At 41.0% G+C, this 11,039-nt stretch overlaps 1 pseudogene; it reads left to right on the forward strand.

The window, feature by feature from the left end:
- Positions 1-3,795: 3,795 nt before the first annotated feature.
- LOC118619191 lies at positions 3,796-4,373 on the forward strand (annotated as a pseudogene).
- Positions 4,374-11,039: the final 6,666 nt, after the last annotated feature.

Genomic DNA, 11,039 nt, shown 5'->3' on the forward strand with positions numbered 1-11,039 from the left:
CTGTCCAAACAGTGTCATTCAAATGTCCTCCAGTGCAGGCACCACCCAAAATATAACTCTAGCTTCCAAAGTGATAAGGCTAAAACCTACCAAAGTGTCTTTGGGAAATGGAACAGAGGCTGTAGCCTTGAGATGCTTAGATTGCCCACCCACCCACAAGTCACATGACTCCATTTCTGCCATTCTGTCTTTGATGTAGAAAAGTCTGAGCAAGTCTTCAAGTTCTCTTCCATTGTAAAGTCTTTCCAGGACCTCCAAGCTAAAGTAGGGCTCTCCTCTATGCTCAGTGTCTGAGGCAGAACTGCTTTAGGATAACTAGTCCTAAAGTCTGGGAATTGGTTAACAGGTGAGCAGATTTCTCCAATTATGGGATGCAAGGCAAAGAGTCAGAAGGGTCCAAGTATTTTAAGGGCAGAGGAAATGGCCCCACTCCCCTCACCCCAAACTTCTCTCCTCAATGTTGTTTCTTTTTATTTTTTTTCTAGTCTAGAGACTAGTGCTGACCAAGTGTGCACAACTGACCCTTTCTTACCCTCTGCTTTGTCTTTGACAAACTTTAATTGGGCTTCTCTCTTTTGATGACCCTTCCATAAACCCATAAAATATCATGCAAGATGAAAATTCATTCTAAGCTGAAGTACACATTCACAAACTTAGAGCCTCTTGTTTTCTGAGAGGCCAGCAATTAGAAAACTGGAAAAATTTCATTGATGAAAAGGAGAAGAAGGAAGGCTGTGGAAAGGACCCAACTTGCCCATTATGACTCCTCTATTTATATGCAGCAAAATGAACTGAGAACAGTGTTGAAGGAAAGCTTCTGGTCAGTGGGTTCTACTGAGACGGACCTTGTTTTTCAGAACTCTACTGCTTTCTCCTGTTAATCCCTTTCATTAGGATGCATTTACTCTGGCTTCTGGGTTGGTTTTTCAATTGCTTTTCTGTTTTTCTGACTAAGATTTACATAAAAAGAACATTTTAATGGCAATACAAATGATTCTAGCACCTTCCAAAGAGCATAAACCTCGCAAGCCAATAGCAACAAAAGTTGTCAGGCGTGTTTCTAAACATACTCAGCAGGATGGTACAATCTGATTTTTTGAATATTCAGAAAACACAGACCATATAATTAAATGACTTTATTTGGTGAATTTTCTGCTGAATTTATTTGAGCCATATTTGATGACTCTTTTTTACTATAAGATTTCTAAAGACGCTACTGCTGCTAAAGATAATGACAACAGTTATGCAAAGTGTTTGTTGTCTGAGTCTTCACTAAAGCTGTCTACTTGTTCTCTCCCTAAGAGAATCTGCCCCTCCTGCCTATAAAGAGGGTGGGCAAAGTGTTTGTGTCAACTGACCCTGACGCTGGCCACAGCTACTTGATCCAGGACAGAACACTGGACCCAAGCTGGACCAGTCAAATTACCTTTTCTGGTAATCTGAACATGGACCACTGATAAATATTTATTTAGAAAGTTCACTAAAAGGTAAAACTTGGGGTTAGGGGCCACTTGGAGCCAAATGCAAATATCATGTGACCCTGCTGGATATAGATAGAGTGTACATGAAGGTGGTATTGGTGGGAAGTTTTTCTCGTCCCCACTGGTTGCCAGGGGATGTGGATTTCTTTCAATATCACAAGACAGACAAGAGTCTGAGACTCAAATTAAAGAAAGAGTGGAATTTATTTGTGTGGATTTAAATCCCTGAGTTTCCAAGGTCCCACCGTAAAGGAAGTGTAGCTGTGGTGTCAACAGAGTTAGGATTAAAGCTGTTGCCCAGAGTTTCATTCTGTGTCTGCACAGTCTAAACCACCATCAGGCTAGCTTAAGTTGTATTCCCTACTGCAGTTCATCAGTCCATTGTGCCTGGGTCCACAACACCACATGGCTATGGAAGAAACACAGGCGAATGCAAGAGAGCCACAAGAACCAGAGCCAGGAGAGCCAAGGGCAACAAGAGAGTGAGAATTCCTTTGTCTTAGATATGTATTCCCAAATATATGCATGGGTTTGCAGTGGCTCTGACCCTTCTGGCCAGTTATCTCTGTTCCTAGGTTTGACTGACAGGCACTTTACCTGCCTCACTCCAATTCACTGTGCATGGTCCCATTTTCACTTCTGTCTAATCCCTTCTCTGCAGAGAATGAGCTGGTGGTTACCTGGGGAGTGTGAAATTGCAGCTTTCTAGTGAAGATGCCCAAATGGTTATGCTTATAATGTCTGGCCTCCCTTTTGTTCCTGTTCTAGTATTAATAACTAGCTGATTACAATGGTATCAAAAGGAGAGGTAGAGGTGAAAGACTGAGGTTTCCACTGCACCTCATGCAATGATCAGAGTTTTGGGAGACAGTTCTCCACACCTTTCCCATTAATTTATGCACATCTTGTGCACTGAGGCACTGTCAGCTTTTGCTCTGAGTTATCTTCTAAAGGATGTTTGTACAGCAATAGCCTCAGGCAACAGAGATAATGTCTCCTTGGGCAGCTGGCAGATTTGTTTTCTGATCGGGATAATAAAGATAATTGGTAAGTTTGCTATTACTCCATGTAAGATTAAGTTTTCTTAAACACAAGGTTCCTCAATTCTGATGTAAACCCACTGTGTGCAGCATCCACTTGGGCCCAACTGCTTTTGTCATTCAAGGGCTGGATTTAGGGTTATTGATGCAAACAGGAAGCTCGTACCACCCACTGTGACCTGAGTAATAAATTCCTGGCCTATGACCCAGAAGTCTCCTGTTTTATTTCCAGCTTCAATGAGATATGGTAGGCTAGCTGTTTAGCTTTCACATAGGTAAATCTTCAACCCTCCTTAGTTCTTGATAGAGTATTAAGAAATAGACTATTTTATCAAGCTGCTCAATTTGTGCAGAAATATGCCCATAAGGAAGAGAAGGCATTGGAGTTTGGGAGGCATGCAACAATGGCTAAATTTTTGGACCTAAAGGCCCTATTCTTCACTTCTAGTGTTGCACTTTCCATTATGATGGAATGTTCTAGATCTCCACTGTCCAGTATGGTAGCCACAGCCACACATGACTCCTGAACACTTAAAATACAGTTAATGTAATAAGAAATTGAATTTATTTGTATAAACTTTAATAAAATTCAAAGAGCCACCAAGGTCTCATAGCAACAGCACTGAAAATACAGGATCAGCATGTAAATTGCATTGCTGTAGGAGTCATGATATCCTCATGCTGTAGAAATATAATGTGAAACACAAATGCAATTTAAATTTTCCAGTGGCCACATTGAAAACAGTAAAAAAGAGGCAGGAAAAATTTGTTTTATATTGTAGTTTATTGTATCTCTTATCTAAAATACTATCACTTCAATGTATAACCAATATAAAATATATTAATGAGATATTTTGCATTCTTCTGTTCATCCCAAGCCTTTAAAACCTGATGTATATTTTATACTTCCAACACATCCCTACATACTCAGTAGCCCATGTGGCCAGCCCTGGTATAGAAATTTCAGATAATTTATGTCAAACTATCTTTCCTGATACTAGTTCACGTCTCTGGGACATGGGCTGGACCAAAAAAAAAAAAAACAAAAACAAAACAAGGTTCAGAAAGACTATGCTGAAAGCTCTCAAGCTTGAGTTTCATTAGTCCCCCTGCAGGATTTGTCTTTACCCTCTGTGCTTCTGATTCAGCGGGTCAAGGATACATATTTCTGGGGTGCTTCTGGGTAGTGTGCTCAGAGGAGGATCAAAGCTTTCCCTGATGCTGCTGCTGCTGCTGCTGCTGCTGCTGCTGCTGCTGCCAGAAGAGCCATAATAATGTCTTTAATTTTTTAGTGTATCTACAATGGCTTTAGCAGTGTGCTCCACGTCCTAGGACTCTATAAGAAATCTAGAAAACTTGTATTATTGGGTTTGGACAATGCAGGCAAAACCACTCTTCTACACATGCTCAAAAATAACAGACATGTTCCAACATTACATCTGATATCAGAAGAGCTGGCAATTACTGAATTGACTTTTACAACTTTTGATTTTGGTGAGCATGAGTAAACAAGCTGGGTTTGGAAAAATTATCTCCTAGCAACTAATGGGATTGTCTTTCTGGTGGACTGTGCAAATCATCCTCATCTCATAGAATTCAAAGTTGAGCTTAATGCTTTACTGACTGATAAAACATTATCCAATGTGCCAATCCTTATCTTGGGTAACAAACTGACAGAACAGATGCAATCAGTATAGGAACACTTTGTGAGATATTTGGGCTTTATGGACAGACCACAGGAAAGGGGAATGTGACCCTGAAGGAGCTGAATGCCTGCCCCATGGAAATGTTCATGTGTAGTGTACTCAAGAGGGAAGGATATGGTGAGGACTTGCTCTCTCAGTATAATTGATTAGTGTTTGGACAGTAAAACTAAAAGTTTTATCCCTGTGGACTGATCCTATTCAGAACTTCCTCATGAATTTTTCTAATAGAACAAGAAAAGCTCTCTGACCACTTCTGGCATTGAGAAGCCAAGTCTCAGTCGGCTCTCTCATTGCTCAGTGGTGACCTGTACTCTTTTCCACACTGTTGGGAAGTAATGTTGCCCATATGCTGGTACAGGTGAGTCCCTTGGTAGCTGGCAGGATTTGGCAGGCAAAGCTGTGTTCCATCATGGGGCAACTAAAAAGAAAAACATGTCTCACCACTGTGCTTGGTTTCAAAAGAGGTGATTCTATCTTTTAAAGAAAGTGTTAATGTAGTTGGTTTCCCTTTTAACTTTTTGAGTTTACAATTTACTTGGTTCCTAGTTTTCTATTTCTTTTTTTTAAATATAGTCAATGGCATTTTCTAAAATTATGCACAGATGTTGGAGGCCAGAGTTCAGTCAAGTGAACTTAGTCCTATTGAGTTAGTGGGTTGGTGAGAAAAGCTCCCCTGTCTGTCTAACTGTCTTGTAGTAGGTGGCATCACCTGGTGCACAGAGGCCTAGGAGAGAACAGAACCCTGACCTTGCAGTTGCAGCAGGTTTCTACTGTGGCAAGCTAGGGCTCTTCCTCATCACGGAGTGTATAGCAAATTGTTCACTGCAGAGGAGTTAATTATAGAGTGGGTTATTGTTGTTATTATCACTTATAAAGTTATCAAATTTCAGCCAGTCTTTTTTTTTTTTTTTAACTGTTGAGAAGTTCCATTTCTCTCTATAGCACTTTTTAAATTTTCTGTTATAAAAAGTGATGTTTGCCTCAGAAAGAATTGAGAACACCACTCATGTTGCCATATACTGAGGCTGTGTCAGAATTTTTCTAAATAGGAAAGTCACACAGGACAAAACTAACAGCATAAGGGCTCTTAATTCTGTAATTTGAGAACGTAAATATCAATTATGGTAACATGTGGTTGAATCTTGGAAAGATTTACTCAGTAGGCTTTAAATTTTTCACTTGCAGAATTTGGTCAATTAGACTGTTCATGAGCTCTTTTTATCAGTTATCTGTTTCACGGGTCTTTTTTATTTTATGTTTGGCTTTCTTTTTGTTGTTTAAAGGTTAACATCTGTAACTTTTCCAATTTTTTTTTTTTTTTTTGTATAAATGTGTCCTTCTCCATTCCAGAAATAAGCTGAGGAAACTCTAATCCAAGAATTTAGGGTAGAGCTATGCCTTTTGTGCCAGCATCACTTATTGTCAGTAAGCACTCAGTATAAAAGTCATCACACCCCTTTGTGATGAGGATTATTTTTTTATAGCTTTACATTTTCTTAATGCCATGTGTGAAACTTAATTTTTATTATCTTAAACTATTTTCAACCCTTTCAGTAAAAGATGACAGGATAGGAGATAGCCTTAAAATGGGAGGATATCTTCATTCATTTTCCTTCAATAAAAGATTAAAGGTAGTTTCATCAAAGTTGAAAATTGTGATGATAATACTTATTTGCATAGGACTGAGGTCAATTAATGTTTGTTTTTAATGTGAGAGTAGGAAAAGTGTGGATAACGTATTGTAGGGGTGAGAGTATCATTCTTTTTTTTAAGTTTTTTTTCTTTATTGATATTAGAGAGAGAGAAAGTGAGAAGAAGAGAGCGATAGAAACATTGATGAGAGAGATCATCGATTGGCCGCCTCCTGCATGCTCCCCACTGGTGATCTGGCCCACAGTCTGGGCATGTACCTTGACTGGGAATCGAACCAGCGACCTCTTGGTGCATGGGTCGATGCTCAACCATTGAGCCACACCAGCTAGATGAGAGTATCATTCTTTAGTAAGAATTCTAATTGATAGTCTTGATTACTGAACTATTAGATAAGCATATGTTTTTACTGCCAGGTACCAAATGCAGAGGCTCAATGGAGTACAAGTCTGGGATGGTCATGACTTTCATTTATGTACAAGCATAGCTGGATTAACACAATTGTTGATTTGAAAAGGGGTTAAAGCTTAAGTGAGCAAGTCTAGCTAAGGGAGAGTAAATTAGTTAACTTGCATACTTCTAATTTACTTTGGCTAAAGGTCACTCATACTTCTCTATCCAGAGAAATGACATGTATGATTGCTTTAGTGTTAGTGTTTTTGTTTTTTTCTTTTTCCCCCCAATCACTTTGTAGCAAGCTGGAAAATTATGGATTCTTTGCAGGGCAGCTCTTTGTGAAATTGGTTTATTTTGGCCACTAGAAAAAGAATATTGAAAAGTCAAGTAGCACCAGTCTATTTCATGCCCCACATAAAACACTGTTCCTGTAATAGCATAGCATAAAGAAGCTGCTGTGAGGAGCCTGGCTCTTGACAGTGAGAATCAGAGCTTTGTACAAGAACTCCCATGAATTGCAACTTTTCATTCTGTTTTATCAGAGTGCATATAAGTCCTATTTCAGGAAAAGTAAAACAGTCATTTACAAAAGAAAGTCAATCTGTATCCAAAACATTTTAATAAAAAGTTAAAGTAAACAAACAAACAAACAAAAAGATGCACATTTGTAACAGGGTCATGCTTGAAGAACCACTGCTTTAAGGGAGCTGCCCAAGCTCACATTCTTCAAAAGCAGAAGGTTCAGAATGAAACCCATGTTTTCTGTATTCACATTCATTCTCTTCTCCATGCAAAGTGATGAGAACAGGATTCAGAGGCAATGTGAAGACAGCTCCCAAAGAACAGACTAGTGTTCTATTTCCTCACTCTGGAGTTGACAGCTGAGTCTTCATAATTTGGATACTGTTGTACCTCCATTGTACCTATTCCAGACTCTGCCTTTCTCCTGCTGAATTTTTGTTTCTCATCTTATTTTTAGGTTGTTTTATTTTGAGGAAGTCATTAAATAAGTTACACATTTTTAAAGGAAACCCTTATCTGTATATTGAATGTCATAGTTGGGTGACATTGACTTTCATTGACTAGGGCAGAGTAGCCTGCTTTTTCATTGCATTATCTACATATCACCAGAGTTCAGATGGGAATCTACAGAAGAAGTGATTATGTAAATCACTCTGACAATGCTAGGCACTCAGCACTGGGTAAATTATGCCTTTAATATGCTCTGTGGCAGAAATCATCAAAGCCAAGCCAAACTGCCAAGAGCCCTTGAAATGATTTTCTAATCAGCACATGACAGAAATGGCTCTCAGGACTGCTCTCTCCTTCGCTGCCAAGGGTCAAGCTTCTCCTTGGTATACTGCTATTTGCAAAAGCAGCTGTCTCCTAGAGATCTGTGGTCCAGATGCTTCCAGGCCAGGGGACTCCTGTCCTGAGGAACACATCAGAAGTGTGGAAATGGAAGAGATACTCACATTTCCAACAAAGGAGTTGTTCCTTCTGGCTTGAATAGGTGTTGAGGACCCTGCTCCACCCTCTGTCTATCAGTCAGCCTGGGAAGCTCCATGGGCTCTCCAGCTGCTGGGACCAGCTGTACCTAGAGGTGGCCCTCTCACCACCTGAAGGAGAAGGTCCATGATGGAAAAACATGGTGGCTATTCCTGCTTCAGGTGCATACTTAGTGACTTGGGAGAGGATAGCAGTGGGAGACTAACCACCCCAGCCTCTTCCTATCCTGGGGACCCCTCGCCTTCCTAGAGCTCTCAGATCCTCTGAAAACCAAACTTTGTTTGGTTTCTTGGATTTTTCTCTTGGCCACTGCCTTCAGCTGTCCTGGGGGTATGATTTCTACACACTTTGCCCCCTGGAAGCCTGTCTCTATATATAATTCCATTTAGTTAAAAGTTGCATCAGTGCCCTCAGTGCACAAGTTATCTGGAGAAGCTTCAAAATATTCAGATACCTGGAGCCCCCTCCAGACCAACTAGCTCAGAATGTCTGGGGACAGGGTCTAGGCATCAGTGTTTATGAATCTCTCCAGTGGGACCAACTTGCAGTTTGTGGAGGACTCCTGGCCCTCAGGGAAGCCAGGGCCTGGAAGATGAAGATGTGTCAGATCCCCTATCTTAGCCCCAGTGAGGGATGGGGCCTCCTCTTCTGTGGCAGCCTTAGCAGGTCTGGGCCAAGCCTCTCACATCCAAGCAACACACACATTCCAGGAGTGCCTTCTGCTCCTTCCAGCTCACCAACTCTGACAAAGAAGGTCCACCGTTTAATGTTAGCATGCTTGGGGCAAAAATATATGTGTCCAGGAGCTTTGAGATACTAAGCACCAGATACCTTGATTGGGGTGTTAATAATAATAAACACATATAGTGCTTATTAGTGTCAAACACTGTTCTGTTGCACATGTCAACTTATTTAGCCCACATGCTATGCTGCCTCCCAAAATGCCTGGTGTTAAAAAAATCACCTCCCCTACCCAACACTGTCAGCTAAATCAAAACTCCTAGTAACTCAGCCTCATGATTATTTTTTGACTTTGGGAAAGAACCTTTCTATTAGCTCTGAATTTCCCAATCCCTCCTTCTACAGATGCATATGGTTTTGTCATTATGATAATGCCGTGGTGAGGGCAGTGACTCTTGGTATCTACTAAACTCTGTTTTCCTTATTTTAATAATTTCTAGAAGCTAAGATACTTTTATCAATCCCTGCACCCCACTCCTGACCTAGGGCTGAAGTTTGAGGCATGGTGGAACCCAAAAACTAAGTAGGGAAATGGGACAGATATAAGCATCTGTCTCAGGATGAGCCAAACATTACCTAGAGCATGTGCTCCTCCACCTCCACCTCAGGAGGGAGTCAAGCAGGAGGGATTCCCACTCTCAGGAGAATCCACTGTTGTTAGAGTGATCTACATCTCAAATGCTTCTCTGATTCTTCCCTAAATATAAAAGTCTTGAGAGAGTATTTTTTAAAACAGTAGCATTCTCTATTCTGTGTCTTGGACACAGGACATTTCACTTTAATCTGCAGCAGTTCCTGGTCTCACCAGTAAATTGCACATGTCAACTTTACCTCTACAAAACCGCTTCTGGGTAATGTTCTGGGGAGAGCAGTGACAGCCTCTTAAAAATTAATTCAATACTTAACAGACTAATTTTTTTCTGCCACTTAATGTGGTAATGTATAAAATTGAATTGGAGAGTCTCCCCTTATCAGAGTATCCATATATCCTGGTTTACCTAGACAGCATAATTACTAACAGAGATTCTTCCACTCCAGAAAGAATCTGGTTTGAGCATAACCCATTATCAAGTTGTGAGTCAAGGCACAAAAGGGTCAGCTGTCAGCAAAGATTTCTCTGTTTTGATCATTTTTACAAAGTGGGGATAATAATAGTGTTTTTCCCATGTATCTCAAGATTGTTTTAAATACAAGTTAGATATAGAAAGACTGTCAATAGAAACCTATATACAACTACTAACAAAAGGATTATAATAATGCAGTGTGGGTTATCAATGCCCTACATTATCCCCTTTAACCTTTGCCCTCTGACGGCAGCCAACCAGATAGTATGGGATCATATGGGGGCAGGCAGGTCTCTTTAGTCTCATTTCCAAGATTGTCCCTTTAAGGCCACCCAAAGAAGAGCAAAAGAAAAAAAAAGACAATCAGGACAGTCAGGTCACTCAGTGTTGCTCATAACCACATACTCCCTAGTAATGACATGTGTACCGATGTGATGGATCTTCATAGTACCCAACCAGGTACTAACTATCATCAGGCCTGATTTCCAGATATGGAAATAGGCATAAAGAGACTGAGGAACTTGTCCAAGGTTACATATCTGATAAGAGGTGGAGCTGGATTTGAACCAGGCAGCCTAGTTTCAAGGTCATAACACTGCTGTGTCCTGCCCTGTGTGCCCAGTGTCTGCCCTACTCTGTTCCCCACTGCAGCAATCCAGGTACAAGCACACAGCTCTTACAACAGCCCCAAAGGCTCCCTGTGCAAACCTCACAGAACTGGACCCTCAGGCCATTCTCTGCCAGCAGCCAATGAGCCACACAAACTCCAGTTCTGACCCTGATATCTGGCTTATCTAAGTTTTCTACATTTACACAACTTTAGATGAAGACCCCAGGCCTCCCATGGGCACAAGAAGTATCCCCAGTCTGTTGCAGGCTCAACATCCTTCATTATCACCCACAACATCTCACCACCCTGCCATATACCCAGTACTGCTGCCACATTGCAACCCATTCCCCAGGCCCCCAGTAGGGCTTGCTTTGCCAGTTTCTCTCTCTGGAGGTCAATTTTGTCCTCACTGCCATGGCCATCCTCTTCTCTTTGTTCTCTTCTCTGCGAAGCTTTCTGTAGCCTCTACCACTGCCACCCTTCCTCTGCAATGCCAGGCACTTTCCTATGTGCCTGCTGGGACAATGGTGAAAATCCAAGTTCACTGAAGCCCTGCACATCTCATAGTGAGGATGCCTGTGCATTATCTGCATTATCGTTTGTTGAATGAATGAATGATGAATGCTCAGTCTTCTGTCTCAAGAACTTCAGAAATGCTAGGTTTGGATGTTCCCATTGTGGCATGCATTACACTCAATGTGGACTGCTTTTGAATAACCATGGAAGACAGTGACACATGTATACCTTATTAAATGCTAGCTTAATTTACTGCAAGATATACATGTGTGTTGGGGGAGAGGAACAGAATTAGGAAATGTTGGGAGAATAACTCTCTAAACTAG

The sequence above is a fragment of the Molossus molossus genome, unplaced genomic scaffold, assembly GCF_014108415.1.
Source record: "Molossus molossus isolate mMolMol1 unplaced genomic scaffold, mMolMol1.p scaffold_m16_p_6, whole genome shotgun sequence".
Classification (NCBI taxonomy): domain Eukaryota; kingdom Metazoa; phylum Chordata; class Mammalia; order Chiroptera; family Molossidae; genus Molossus; species Molossus molossus.